Here is a 16223-nt window from a genome sequence, read left to right on the forward strand (position 1 = left end):
TTCTATGTAAAACTTTGATCCTCCATTGTGGCCCCGCCCTACCCCCGGGGGTCATGGTTTGAACAAATTTGAATCTACACTACCTGAGGATGCTTCCACATGAGTTTCATCTTTCCTGGCCCTGTGGTTCTTGAGAAGAAGATGTTTAAAAGATGCTATTTATTTTTCACCAATTCTCTATTATCTCCCCTTGAAAGAGGGCGTGGCCCTTCATTTGAACAAACTTGAATCCCCTTCACCCACGAATGCTTTGTGGCAAGTTTGGTTGAAATTGGCCCAGTGGTTCTGGAGAAGAAGATGAAATTGTGAAAAGTTTACAACGCCGATGACAACGCCAACGACAGACAACGGACAAATTTCGATTAGAAAAGCTCACCTGAGCCGAAGGCTCAGGTGAGCTAAAAAGATAAAAAGAATTATGTATCTTAGAGTTGTCTATTTGTAATCAAAGTTATATTGAAATCAGACCAATTTCTTGAAATAAAAAATTGCACTGTTGTAGTGCAAAAAAATTAATGATATTTTACATGTTGCTACAATATTCAAGAGAGGGCATGTTGCAAAATTTTGAATTAAATTAGAGGGGTTATGACTGTTTCATCACTAATTATAGATGATCAATGCGAAAACACAAAGTTGAGAATTGCAATGTCATTGAAAGTCTTGGAGAGCACCGTGCTATTAAAAAATTATTTCTTCAGACAGGAAAATACCCAAAAGAGACTAAAATGTTTTAAGATGCTTCAGGGATTGCCTATACATATCTATGACAAAAGTGTTCAAATAGTAGTAGCTTTGTTAATGGAAGGATTAACATTTTTGATGACCCAGTCCATGCGATATCCCAGTACACCGCTTATCGCATGGATGTTGCGCCTATGGATTTTGCATTGTTTCCATACCTATTGCTTTACTGTGTAGACATAGATTTTAAGAGCTCACTAATATTTGATATGCAACAATAGAAAAAAGTAACATGACTTGCTAGAGTTATTCAATTTTAAAGTAGAGAAAAGACATGTAAATGCTAGAAATGAAAGGTATTTATAGCTGTGAAAAGCTCAGCAGGTTTGGAATCAGGTTGTCACATCACCTAACATCAAAAAACATCAAATATTGCTTGCTCCGTGAATTCTTTGACTGCACAGTAAAAAATCGCATATTTTCAAAATTTTAGTAAATGGACCTGATTTTTAACATACTAATAAACAGATAAACAAAATATAAGAATTTAATCAGATAAATGTCATTTTTCAAAGTGCACAGTAAATTTTTCTTAAATCAATGTGTCCGCAAACTTTTCTAACAATCCTCATTCATGTACATGCCCTTAGCACTGAAGTCATTTGAAATATGCACATATGTTAACATTTGTTGTTGTATATGCCAAAATAGCAGTTCTCTCTAAATTATTTTGTAAAAATACATATATTACAAGTTTTTAATGTATTAAGGCCTGATGTGTCCATAATCCTAGATGGAAGGACTTTTATCCTTGTGTGACTGTTTAAATTTCACTATGCTGCTTATTCTTCGTCATCTCCAAACAGATGCTCTTCTGGCAAATATGGTCATGCTTGGTATCAAATTTCAGTTATCAGATGGCAGTCACACCTATCCAAAAGAAATTGAAATTTCTCATTTAAAATAAAAACAAAAACTGTACAACTTATAAATGATAAAAAATTAACGATGTTAATTTTACTCGGACAGCTAAGTCGAACAGTCAGATGCTTTAGTCAAATGAAAGTCGAGTACTCGTTGAAATTGAAATTAATTTTTCATGTCATTTTCCTTTTTGTCTTTCAGAGACCGCTAGCCTGTACAATATTTAAACTACATTATAACCATTATATAACAAATTATTGAATCATTAACATTTACGTAGTAATAAATATATGTATCAAATGTATTTGATTTCAAATATAATATTTACTGCCAGTGTTTTTTTTTCAGTACTTTGGGACTGGGGGCTGGGGCCCTCAGAATTGGGAATTTCAGCATCAATTAGGCTAAATTGGGAATCTCCCAGAAAGCCCAATCACTTAAAAAGCATTGTCAAAAAGCTTTGTTTTTGTCTTTGTATTACTTTAACAAACAATTGTTATAATTAATCAAGACTATTCTTGGTATGGATTATCTAATTACTTGCATCAAGAACAATAGTGGTATGAATTATCTAATTATGAAGAAATCCAACTTGGCTGAGGTGGCAGAGGATAGTTTTTTTTAATGCCAAACATGTGCCGAGGGGGTACACATATACATGCGATCCAAAAAAACATGTACATGGGGACAGTTTTTCAGGGGCTAATTAATTACACTTCATATGCCCATGGCTCACAAATTATGTCAACAAATTACATGTAATTTGCCTAGTAGAGTGCACATGTACCAAAAATGCACCTGGGGTCTCCCCAAATTCAGTCGCACCCATCCAACCCACTCCCAGGCCCAAGCGAGCAGGATAAAACACCCAGTAGTCTGTAAATCAATGCATGCCCTAATGAAAATTCACCAATTGATATGGGGCCATTCACCTTCCCTCTGAGATACACACCTTCTTCTAAGGCCTACTGCTTTTCAGCTGAATTTCCTCTGCAACTGACCACGTGTCTTAGGTTCGCATTTACAACTCTGTATATGATAAGCATCATAGTGACACCTACATGTTGCACATTAATTTTTTCAGCAAGCACTCTGCTACACTGCAAATGTGTCCCATAATTATTCGAATCATTTTTCTACATAAAATATCACATCAAACAGGGGATATCTCAAATTTTTAAGAAATTTGACTGGGTCTTTAGTACAAAACTATCCCCTGCCACCTTTAACTTTCAAAGTTTGCTTTTTAATTAAAATAAATTTCCATATTTAGAAAGTGCAATCAATTCTGAGTAAAAATATACTAAATATGTCTTATTTCAATGAAAAATAAAAAAGTTAGAGGCAAATATGTGACCCCACCAATTGTCGGTCAACTACCTTAACTCCATATTCTTTGTGTTACTTCAAAAATGACCAACTCCTACAATTCAAAAGAATCTATTTCTTATCAAAACAGTGTTTAATGGTAACTTTGATCAATTTCAAATGCAGCTACATATAAAAAATTCAATAAGAATTGCATGCCTTGATGAAATGTACTCACATGAAACACATACTCTCCTATTTTTGATGTTTTGAGAAATCCCATTTTACCTCTTAATTGCTTGAATTTATACATCTATAGCTTGTTTGCAAAAAGAAAACCTAATCTATTTTTCAGGATATTTATTGTAATATACAAAAACCCCTCTTCCATCAAAGGTTCAAGAAGAAGTATCCTGGAAATTGCAGTTATCTACCCTACCCCTCCAACCATTACCTGATTCTATAGAAAATATACTGTGGAAATCTGATTTTACTGACTGTCCTTTTTCTGAGTATATTTCCATTCAATTTCAATGTATCTGAGTGATCAAATCCATGCATTTGATTCCCCTGAATATTTAAAGTGATCATCCTGTCCTTACTTGGCATTTGTGAGTAAATTTCAGGTGTTTAGTAGAATCCAATAATTACATGAAAATGTACATATTTCTGATATTTTGTTCATTAAATATGCAAAAAGACCTGTTTTGTTATAATTTAAAGAAAAATATATAATCTATATGAAAATAATGAAAAGTTTAAGTTCTATCACATTATAGAAGACAAATGAGGGGGAAAATGAAGGGGAGGGGGTATTTTTGAGCCCCTTTAATTTTAATTAATACTAAGTGATTGCATCAAAATTTGATAAAATATATGTGACAGTGCCCAAACTATTATTTTCAAACAAATAAATTTTTTTCAGACAAAAATTGCCTTACTCTGTTAAGATTTGTTATGCTGATGCTTCAAACTCTTTGAAAATGTGTACTGGGAAAGGTTTACCCCCCTTGTGTTTAGGTCTCTCTACCTAAATGAATAAGAGTCAAATAAAAGAAATATGGTGAGTTTTGAAAATGGCATACATCAATAAACTTATTTAGAGAAGAATTAGACTAAATTACATAAGCATCATAGTGACACCTACATGTTGCACATCATTTTTTTCAGCAAGCACTCTGCTACACTGCAAATGTGTCCCATAATTATTCGAATCATTTTTCTACATAAAATATCACATCAAACAGGGGATTCTCAATTCTTTAAGAAATTTGACTGGGTCTTTAGTACAAAACTATCCCCTGCCACCTGAACATTAAAACCTGCTTGAACTTCACTAAAAAACATGCAATAAACAAACTGAATTTGATCACATATTTTGTAAGTTTTTCTTTGGGAAAACTTCCATTACATTTTGGGAAAATACAGGCATATCGCCCTAAAAAAATCACTGACTGCACATTTTATCTATATACAGAACATCAAATGCTCCTATTTATCCTTTCTTTTCCTGCTGCTAGTACATGTACCCGTTAATGATTTCTTACCTGAAGCCATTTGAATGTGTCTTGTCAGGGACCCGTGATTGTTAAACAATAAAAGTTAAGTGTAACTCTTATAGAAACAAAATTTTAATTATGAGATTTTTGCAATCAATCAATACAATTTAAAAATGATTGATATTAATATCAGAAAGAAACACCTTTGAATTATGCTCATAATCATTCCCCAATTTACATGTATTTATAAAGTTTTATTATTCTTCATTAATTGGTAGTTGCATTATATGAGATCTTACGAAATTGCAGGTTGAAACTTTACAATTTGGATCCGATGTCTTTTAAAGTATGCCAATGCATGTTTGTCGAACAACAAAATTCCTTTGAACAATTAACAAAGACTGGTTAAGCCTTTCCCTGAGTTTGAACACTGATACGTTAATAAATGAACTGAGCAGATCCAATTTTTTTTTACACTGAATTTAAGAGTAGCAAATTTTAAACGAACAACCGACTTAACAAATTTTAGTCGATAGTCAATATGATTGAACGATAGTCGAGTACTCGAATATTCATTGACATCCCTAATGAAACCATCAAACAGAGTTCAAAGATACTGTCACATTTTCCGTGTATTATTTGTAAAAAGTACTCTATTAAATAGATGTTTACATGCAGTCAATTTTGAGGATGTAATTAAAAAATATAATATATATAGGGATTAATTAGGAGTTTTTTTTTTCATGATTTCACATAAAGGAAATGCACGTTACTTGTACATGTAAAAAATTTATTAGGGATGGCAATGGTCAACTGGGTAACCATCTAATCATTCAGAATGTAGTAACTGGTTTAGTATGGGATGACAGGTTATGATTTTCATAACCGGTTAGTCGGTATTTTTTGTATAATATGTACTTTTTAAATAATATACCAGTATACATATTTTTTTTTAAAAAATTACCACTTAGATCATGTAGATAGCTTGTGTAAAACTAGTATCATTCAAGCAGATGCTCGACTGTCTCCATAAACTCCTGCTCGTTGGCGTTTACGGACACAGACAAGCATCTGCTTGAACGAGATTAGTTTAAAACTGAAAAGTTGCAATCGACTAATTAAATTATTCACAATATACAGCCACTGTGAAAACAAATCCCCATTATTTTGTCATTACAGTAAAACATGCTTATAAGTGACAGGGACAAATAATTTTGATTCATTATAAATGTATTCATTTTTCAGTTTAGTTTTCAATATGTTTTAAAATCACACGGAATGAAAATCACTTCACTATACGCTTCAATTCCTAATTTAAGTCTGTTCGCAGTAAGCGTGTTTTACTGTATAACCCAAATACCACTCTAAGTTTACATACCCCAATCAAAAAAAATTCTATTTTCTAATTTCAAGAACTAATTTTTTACTAAACAATGTTTTACATGGTAATTAATCTAGTTCATTATCTGTAATGGTAGCCTAGTTGTAGGGCATTCATTTTGTAATCAGGAGGCTTGATTCTCATTTGCTGTGTCAAACCTAAGACATAAACATATAGGTAGTGAAGGTTCCTTCACCAAGCGCCAAGCATTAGAATGAAAGTCAAAGGTTTTTCAGATGAGACCTTAAAAACCTCACAGTAGATGTTGGGACAATAAAGAACCCTCACTGCTCAATGGGCCTTAGTGCCAAGTATTAAGGTCTATGTTTGAAGCCCTTCACCAGTATGTGGTAATGTCTCTATACGAAAGAAAAATACTCAAGAAAGATGTAAAACAACAAACAATCAATCAAAGTGTCAGTAAGAAGCTGATCCTTACGTCGCAGGTTCGAATCCCACAGCTGGATGTGGAGATAGGTTCCTCGGATGAAACTGTATGAACCGAGGTTCTGTGTCACAGAAGGTGCTGGCACGAAAAAGATCCCTCACTTCCCAAAGGCCATAAGTGTCAAGTACAGGTCTATATTTGCAGGCCTCCACCAGCAAGTGGTGGCATAATAATATGACTAAAAAAAATTTGAAGGGGCAATAAACAAAACACAAACCAATCCTGCAGTCTTATCACAGAAATAATTCAAACTTTTATGTATAAATATATTTCCAAATTTCTTTTCCAATTTAACTGAGTGACATTTTTGAGATTTTCCAATAATAATACACATTTACTAACTGGGTTCGAGGGCAACATGTGTTTTGTCGGACACAAGAACCAAACTGTTTGCCTGAGGCCATTAGGCCGAAGGGAAACAGTTTGGTTCAAGGGGTCAGCAAATTGCATATTACCCCGAGAACACGCCCTAATAAATGTTTTGTTATATCTTTTATTTTATTTTCTTGCTTGACATATGCATACATATATTTTGTACTGGCTTCCGTGATGTAAATTTCCTTTACCAGCACTGAGGTAAAACTCTGTCAATTCCGTAACTTTCGAACACCAACGAATGCAAATGAGATTTAACTAATCCCGCGGATACTGTAATATGTAAGCAGTCCAATGATCTCATCGACAGGTTCAATATCTCACTTTGCGGTTCAACATAGATTTTTTTATGATTGCTCATAAAACGTTAGAAATGTTAGACATTTTATGTGTACACTGGTATAGATTTATATAGAAACAAATTTTTAAAGGTATAACAAATTATAATATTAATTAAGGCCCTAGTTATAACTGCTATTCATACTTGTTGAAGAATATATAACAATAATTATCATGGTTATACATGCAGTATGTTAGATAGTGTATTGTTGAATTCTTGCATTTTTTTGTTTCAATAAAAAAAAAGTCTTGGTGAAATTACATGCTCTCATGCATTTAAATATAAGTTAAAGCAATGGGGATTTGACAATGTCATGTCAGGGCTAACAGACAGAGACTGAACCATTAAATAGATAACATACATCAGTGTTTGTGCGTACATTTATACATTTGCTGGCATATACATGTAAACATCAGTGCTGTAAGCAGCTGTTAAATTTTAGATAAGAAAAATTCTAACCTTCATTTCTAAGGTCCACACCAATCATATATTAAAATGTCACCGTGAACTCTTTCATCACTCGCTACATTTATCACAGAAAACTCCGACACAAGACTGTTCATCGCTGTTAATGTGATCGTCAGAATTTCCTCGTAAACAATTTGCGCAAGAATATATATATCCCTTTAAAACTAATGCTCCCTGTACGCAACCAAGGATTTATGTGCTTCGTAGATGTGGATTAAATGTGCATGTCTACATACGGCTCGTACGTTAAGAAAATGTACAACTGTCAACTTAACATATTTTCTTCTCATTTTCTGTCTGTAATTCCGACTTGCATGGCTACTTCCGGGGACGTACTAAAGACTTGATATACTAAAGACCTGATATTCGACCTGATGATTTTTCAAAAAATAAAATAATCAGATTGAGTGTTATACATGATTTATTTTTAAAAATTATTGATTATGAAGCATTATGCTATACTAAACTACACTTTTTTTAAATATTTGCCAACAAAGCATCAGATCAAATCACGTTTTTCGTATATCGGGTCTTTAGTGTCTTCTTCCCACAATGCCGCTCGTGATTGTTTACATCCAGGTTAGAAACAACAGGCCCCGATTAAGACTTTTTCTATACGAATGCATTAGTAAATGTTGATTTACCTTTACTTGTGTAAATAACTTGCATTTATAAACGATTTAAATAATAGAAAACAGAGAAATGGAATCAAAACAATTTATTTAAAACACAACAACTATCTAAAACCGTACAAGCATGTGTTACGATGCCCTATAAGGCGTGGCTGGTTTGTAGACAACTTGTTCCTGTACGATTCTCGAATAATTATTTTATAAAATAGAATAAAATATAGCACGGAGCTTGTTTCTCTCTATACCACATGACAAGATTTAATATGTTAGAAATTCTGTCATTCAAACTTTTTCATAATATTTTAATATTTTTAGCTATCCAAAAAATACTTTTATGACCTGCTGTCCCCTGAATATAGGGGCCAGCCCCTTTTTCTTGATGTTATCTGAAAGCTCTCGTAATTACACACAACTTTTATTCTATATGTCTTACCAAATTTTTATCAGTTTAAAAGTTATTAAACAAAAAGCAGCAAAATTTCATGGAAAAATAATTCTTAAAACTTGCCGTCACATAGCTTCCGAACTTAAAAAAATTAGCCTACAATTTTAATGTTCTGCGCATCTGCAATGTATTAGTTACAAGTTCTCCAATTTTCATGCAAATATCATGTGTCGTTATTGATATTTCTACTGGACAAGAGACCCTCCAAATATCGATTAAAGGGCAATAACTCATGAACGGAGGTATATATCAAAAATTTGAAAAAACCATTTTTAGGCAATAATACATTGTATCTACCCTGAAAGTTTCATAGCAATCGGACAAAAGGTCTCCGAGAAATCGCCTGCTGAAAATCGGCGGGAAAAAAAAAATAAAATAATAATAAGAAACAGTAGAATAACAGTAGGGTCTTCCGAAGGAAGCTCGGAAGACCCTAACTAGAAACTCATTGCGAGCAATGAGAGGTCTTCCGTCCGATTTTGAAAATAAAAATGTAAATTCAAGCTGAAAAAGTGATTAAAAAAAATCAGACACTCTGGAGATTTAATCCTGGTCGTCAGCATGAAAATCCAATGCGCTAACCATTACGCCATTTGGACTCCCGCTTCAAAGTGGAAATGACGAATATCTAGAGTTTGGATTTATCATTTTGAAAACAAATTATATATTTAGTATTTTGAAAAGAGGCTTTCTTAACCCTACAAATATTACGGGAAAATATTGAAGTAGAAAAAATCGATTTTTTAAATTCGCTCCCGGTACCGACCGGTAGTAACGACGATGCATGAAAAGGTCCCTCTCCGATCTAGACATCATGTTCTGTCATCTCTAACAAGTCTCCAGTTCATATCTTTAGCCATTCTTGAGAACACTCACAGACAAAGTTTCATTTTAAAATCAAAAAAATGTCCATAACTCGGCACTGGAACCGAATTTACCAAAAAAACGGAATTTCATATAAAACTCATATAAAGATCTTTTATCTCTGAAAATCTCAAAGAAATTCATTAAATAGTTCTCGAGAATTTGCGTGCAGAAGATTTTGTCTAAAAAAAAAAGAGAATAATAAAAATTCTCTAGAGTTTGGATTTATCAATTTTAAAACAAGTTATATATTTATCATTCCTAAAAGAGTCTCTATTAACCCTACAAATATCATAGAAAAATATTGAAAAGCAGAAAAGTTGAAAAATTCGACTTTTTTAATTCGCTTCCGGTAGCGTCCGGAAGTACTGATGACGAAAATCAAGGTCGATTTGCATATCTAGAAGTCATGTTCTATAATCTCTAACAAGTCTCCAGTTCATATCTTTAGTTGTTCTTTAGATATCCCGCGGAAACTATTTCATTTTAAAATCAGAAAAATGTCCATAACTTGGAACCGGAAGCGAATTTTTCCAAAATTCTTTTAAATGTAACAATGCCATTTACCGGCGCGTTATCCCTGAAAGAATGATGAAAAACCACTAAATAGTTCTCGAGATATTGCTTGGACAAAATTTGTCTAAAAAATAAGAATAATAATAATAAGAAGAAACAGTAGAATCACTATAAGGTCTTCCGTGAAGACGGAAGACCTTAATAATAATAATAAGAAACAGAGTAAAAACAATATGTTCCCAAACTTCGTTTGGGGAACATAATTACGAATATGAATAAAATGTTTCTCTTATAACATCAAATCTATTGAAATTGAGGATATTGTAGATAACCAAATTCTCAACACATTTTATTTTTTTTTAGGGGGATAGATATTTTATATGGATATCTATTGAAACCAGTGAATTCCAGGATGAAAAATCCCTTCAATGCTAAAATAAATAAAATAATTCAAGTTTTTATTAAGTTAGTTAAAGAAAAAAAAAATAGTTACTGTCCGTAGAGTGACTGGAAATCAAGAAGAACGATAGCTACAGCCTTAAATACATTGTGAAGAAGGGAATTAGGAAACGTATCCAATATTAGATGTCTGTGAATCTGACGTTTTCAGGGCATTTTTCACGATTTTGATACCAGGAACACGTCGAAACCGGAGCCATTATGAAAAGTGATGATGACAAATTAACTGAACTTAAGACGTTTTTTCTTTGCCTTCATCACTTCTAGTCGCAATTTACGGCCAATTTTATGTTTTAAAAATGAAACGATTAAAGATTGAGTCTTGAAATTTTAGGGACGATAGATCATGATTCGTAGATGTGACTTAGGGATAAGGTTTTTGTCCGTTGTCCAGTGGAAGACGTTTAAAAATATGCAAATTTTCATTAAAAAAGAATATTTATAATAGCGCCAAAAATAGTGTTTCGAGACATATAATTTCTACCGGAAGTTGATTCTTCCAAACCGGAAGTTGTCCAAAAAATGAGTATTTCTCATCGAAACTTTCAGAGATGATTCTTAAGAATTCAATGAGGAGTTTTAAGTCGTTTTGGGCACTTCTGGTCATAGTAGAAGTGAATGAAGGAGAACCAGAAATTGTTTGAAATTGAGAGATTTCACTCTTTCAAGTGTTTCTAAGCACATTTTGAAGAATTCGAATGCATATTTCTTCATCAGAAATGGAATGGAAGACCTACTCGTTGTTCGCAACGAGATCATCTAGTTTATTTACTCACTGTGTATTCATTTTTAGAAATAGTCATGTATAACTTCAATCTTTATTCTGGAATATACAAAAGCCACGTTCGGCTAGCCTGGACTCCGAGTCCGAAGGCATCTATACTGACTAGGCCCGGCTCAAGTTTAGCTCGTCGGTTCATTTTTTAATCCATGTAAATTGTTGTCATTAATTATTGAAACTCGAAAAAAAAACTTTTTGTTAGTCTAAGCAACTGAATAAAGTAGTAGGGATACGCTATTAGTCTTCCCTTATTTTTCTCATCCAGAAGAAAACCTTCTACTTTTCCTTCAAACGGGAATCTATTTGTATAATTAACCCGAAAAAAATGCCTTTTTTGTAGCGAGGGAACTCTTCTGTCTTAGTCTTAGTCTTAGGTGATTCTTACATTATCAAAGCAAGACCCTAATTTGACCGTCTAAGGGGATAACGTATAGTACATGTAAAACAATACAGGGGCTTAAATTACTGCAATATATATGTATTCCCGTTAAACACTGTTCTTTTTTCAAATTAGCAACACATTAATGTCTGCATCCCTTGCACAGTGACACAACAGTCACACATCTTTTATATAAGCTTCATTGTAATGTAAGTTGATTTAAGAGAATGGGATAAAAAATACCATTGTGACTCTCTCATTTCACCGAATATTATACTTACAACGAATTTTCATATGCGGGGGAGGACATTCTTCAAATTTCTGCGATCAATTAACATCATTCAACTTTTCTTGAGACAAACATTATTTCACGATTCTTCAATTCACGTTGCGTTGCTAAAACCTTTTCTTTTTTATTTTACCACTTAGTTATTTCCTGTCTCAAAAGTTTACTACTTTGTAATTTGTAAATAGAATTTTGGTATCATTTTATGTAAGAAAGTTTGCTTTGGAGCGAATTAAGAGACCATCTCAACTTAGGATAAGATTCAGTAATTTACGTATAGTGAAACAGTTTAATCAGATATCTGTTCATTTACACTATACAAATCGAACCCTCTCTTTATTGAAATAAAAAATTAATAAATAAATAATAATAATTATAATAATAATAAAAGAAACAGGAAATGTCCAAGTGTATATATTTGGTAAGACAGATTTCACAGTACAAGCATATTCTAAGTAAAAATTTACCGTTATATGTTCTTCATGGAACATTATATAAAAAAACCCTGTTACTTGTACAATCCGTTTCACTGGGAATTTCAACATTATTTAAATACCCACCATACAATGTCTTTATTTACATGTACACTGTGCATCATGTCGATATTGTCACAGAATTTGTGTCCCGGTGCATGTTCGATTAGAAAGGTTTCACTGCATCACCAAGTTTCTGACCTCTGTAAGTGTTCTGACACAATCTCACGTGTCAATTGTGATAAACAAGATGTGTTTAGAGAGTATAAATACTCTCAAAACGTGATTCACTTGTGAGATCATTTTTGATAAAATAAGAGCCATTTTAAACTGGATTATAACTCCTCTACGTCACTCTAAAATAGATGAGCAATGATGAAATACAGCAAAGGGAAAATGCATACGTAAGGTTGGACAACCTTTATTATATTTGTCACTGAACAGATAAGCTCAGAAAAGTGACGTCACAATAGGCGTCACTCTGGCAATTTACAGAACCTTAACTGTTTAAAGGCTATTGACATCGAGTAGCAAGGATACTTTTGCAATACAATCAAAGTATGCATTAATTCATAAATAAATTTATATATGATAAAGCACTGTTAAAGCAAAGTGAAAGAGACAAACAATTTCGATTTATTTTACGTAATTCGATACATGTATATAGTGACTGTCAATGTTTATAATATATTTTAAATTTATGGGGAATGAAAATCACTTAGCTGAATGTGTGAACTCATTCTAAGTGTTTTTGCTGTAGCCGTTTGTTTCTGAACTAAATGTAGTTTATGATTTGTTTTACATTAATTTGCGTTTTTTTTTTTTTTTGTTTTTTTTTTTTTGGTTTTATAAAAAAAAAGTGTGTGGAATAAACTACTTTTAGTTCATCAAATTTTAGTCAACATGCTGGTTTATTGATAGTAAAACCCGTATGTAAGTGTTTCTACAGCCAGCAGATGAGCTCTTATGTTAGTATTTTATTTAATCAATTAATTATCTGTTTAAAAATAAAGAATTTAATGGAAACTATATATTTTTTTAAAACATTGAGTTTTGGGAAAAAAGGGTTTTGTGTAAAAATGGCGTTTCATTTTTTTTTTGTCCTCGATCGATCTCAAGACTGGAAAAACAAGCATTCTGAGAGTATTGCATTCGCAATACTAGTCCCCTACCGGCAAGTGTAATCTGGTTCCCGTTAAGAATTGAAAATGCCATAATTCCGTCAAAAACTAATGAAGCGGGACGAAATGCAAACTTGATCTATAACTAATCAAGGTAAAGCCACATACCAAAAATCAGCTCAATATCTACAAGCGTTTAGAAGAAAATTGCGGAAAACCCGTAAAAATTGAAAAGGCCGTAATTCCGTCGAAAATCAATGAAGCGGAACGAAATGCAAACTTGATCTGTAACTCATCAAGATACACTCATATACCAAAAAACAGCTCAATATCTGCAAGCGGTTATGAAAAAGTGCGGAAAACCAAGTGGGACAGACTGACAGACAGACAGAGGGACAGACAGACAGACAGACAGACGGACAGACTCAGAGGAAACCTACAGTCCCCTCCGGTTTCACCGGTAGGGGACTAAAAATGCAAAACCATATTGCACATCAACATGACGCCATTAATCATACTCCAAAAGATGATTTGGGCACTGAGTTAGATAGAAGAGGAGTTTTGGAATAAGTTTTGTAGAGAACAAAACCGTTTATTGCCCTCCTCCCCCAAAGCAGCTTCCTGGTTTAAAACTGAATATTTTGAAACATTATTGTAGATTGCCAGGACATCATCAATCATATTCCAAAAGAAGATAAGGCTACTTTAAAACATAAAATGCAAGCTTAAGAGGGGTTGCTATGCCAGGTTTCTCTTCCTCCTATTTTCCCGCTTTGGGAGGATGAAAATTCCTAAACCTTATTGCCACAGGACACCAATTATATTCATAAAGATAACTGGCTACTGCTCAGATTATATACATAAGAACAATGCAATAAAGAATTAAAACCGCATAGTTTTATTTCTTTTATTAGATTCTCAAACAATGTATGTTTGCTGTTCATATTTTTATGCTATTTAAAACAGTTGTGCCATATTATTTTATATACTCTCTTTAAACAGTAAGTCTTCCATTGACACATAGGGAAATGCACACACGGCAATAATTGAAATATTACAATAAACACTTCAATTGATACTTTCAACGAAGGCGGCACTGCTTGTATCGACTATGTAGAAAAACATTCTGAATGATACTTTAGAATAAAATTATCTTTTACAAACTATAAAAGAAAATAAAAGACGGATTGTATACGTGATTTCAATCTACATTCAACCTAATCCATGCCTGACATTTTATTCTTAAACAAACGTGTTTTTATGTGGTTAATATGGCTTAAAACTGACCCGAAAATATCAGTATCTAATCTGGCTTATGTAATACACCTACAAATGTTAACACATATATAGGCCATCAATCCCATAACGTCATACAGTATGATACAATTAAATACTAGATGCTGTCATGAGACAGTAATACCCGCACTAAGGTGTTTGCCTCTAAATGCACACTCCTTCATATTGGGCTTACCAAGGAAAAAGTCCAAATAATTCTATAATTTACACAGTACATGTATTTGTCAAATCGAGCATAAAATGCTCAGGTGACCATGTGACCCATGAACCTCTTATACGCATTTCATATACTTAATTCATTACCAGTCTGAAATATCAGAATTTAATTAATGTTGTAAATTAGGTTTTAATAAAAAGGGGGGGGGATATAAATTTTTGGCCCATAATTGGAACTTTTTAAATTAAATTTATCTTCTCAACAACAAATAATATTATTTTAGTACAAAGCGTTTTTGATGAATTTATCAAAATGTGCAAACTTTTTTTAGTATTTGATTAGGCAAAAACCTCCTTGAAAAGCCATACCCAATCAATTTATATGTGCCCCCCCCCCCCCCCAAATACACACACACACAATTTGCCTGTTTTTGGAAATAGGCCTAGATGCCAAAGTTATGTTAAAACATCGTTTGTTATGATAATTTAAAATTTGTTCTTGTACTGTACATGTATGTGAACACCTTTTTGAAAATTTCTACATCACATTGGGCTTGCGTTACCCTACCAGTACTAGTACTAGTTTTACCATTATCATTTTTAGATTGCACATGCCATGTGACATGGTGCAGTGTTACATGTATATCAGTGGAAATTAATTCATTTTGTGTTTTAATTGGATTATATTTCATGAAGTTGACAGGACCTATGACAGTCGGTAAGTACAAGTTTAAGTATAGATTGGGGTAAAATAAACCAAAATGCAAATGGTTAGGTTAAATTTTAAAAAGGATCAAAGATCATCGGCAATCTCCTATGCAGAGTTGTCGTTCGTTTCTCTCTCAGACACTGAATGTATGAGCCGATCGTAGAGAGTGGATCATCGATGCCACAATAGACGAATTTCACATTCTGAAGAGTTATCTCCCGTTGTCGACATTACATTCAGTTACAGGCATAGATCTGGGAATTTTTTTCCGGGGGGGAGGGGGGTCCACACCTCGGTCCAAAAAAATTCCAGCCCAGAATTTCCTGAGGAGCAAAATAAAAAACAAACAAACAAACAAACAAAATAAAAACAATGATGGTGGGGTCCATGTTTTTAAAGGGGGAGGGCATCCAAAGTCATTTTTTATTTGCTTCTGTAAATCAGTATATAGTCCTATTTAAATAACTCTGCAAATTCCAGGGGGGGGGGGGGGTCCAATCTCCCTAGCCGCTCCCTGTCCCTGAAATGACAAATGATCATGCGACTCCTAAATAGTAGAAAATTTTTCCATTTGACTAGACATAATTTTGTTTCTTGTGTTATTATGTTATGTACATCTAATGGTTTAAGGTTATGAACCCTTGAGGTCATCCCCACTCTCTTGTTCATAATATGACTA

This window comes from Saccostrea echinata, unplaced genomic scaffold (genome assembly GCF_033153115.1).
Source record: "Saccostrea echinata isolate AGI-Se365-2 ecotype Australia unplaced genomic scaffold, CSIRO_AGI_Sech_v1 ptg000003l, whole genome shotgun sequence".
NCBI lineage: Eukaryota > Metazoa > Mollusca > Bivalvia > Ostreida > Ostreidae > Saccostrea > Saccostrea echinata.